Genomic DNA, 416 nt, shown 5'->3' on the forward strand with positions numbered 1-416 from the left:
ACAATTGAAAGGGCATCCCCAGTGGCAGCTTTCCCTGTGCGCCACCAAATATATTCAGGACCTGGCACGCAAACGGTCATTAGTCTGCCAGCAGGGGGCGATGATTGTTATGTACGGTTTATATATTTTTCAAATTTTGAAAATTTGGACTGGCGCATGATGTCCTACTCTTGCGAATGACGTTAGGGGGTATTTAGCGTCCACTGTGGGTGCAGTAGACGGCGCGTAGTGATAATGTTACGGCGAATACACCCGCAGTATTGATCAGGGCGGCCGCTGGAAGCGAACTGTGAACCCGTGCATCGAGCGGCGAACGCGCAACCACCAGGCCAATGGTTGTGGCGCACGGTGTAGCGCCTCTAGCGGCTGCAAGAGTCAGATAATAACTTTTAACGTTTAATAAACCGATTAATACA

This window comes from Lampetra fluviatilis, chromosome 5, assembly GCF_964198595.1.
Source record: "Lampetra fluviatilis chromosome 5, kcLamFluv1.1, whole genome shotgun sequence".
In the NCBI taxonomy this organism is placed as follows: Eukaryota; Metazoa; Chordata; class Hyperoartia; order Petromyzontiformes; family Petromyzontidae; genus Lampetra; species Lampetra fluviatilis.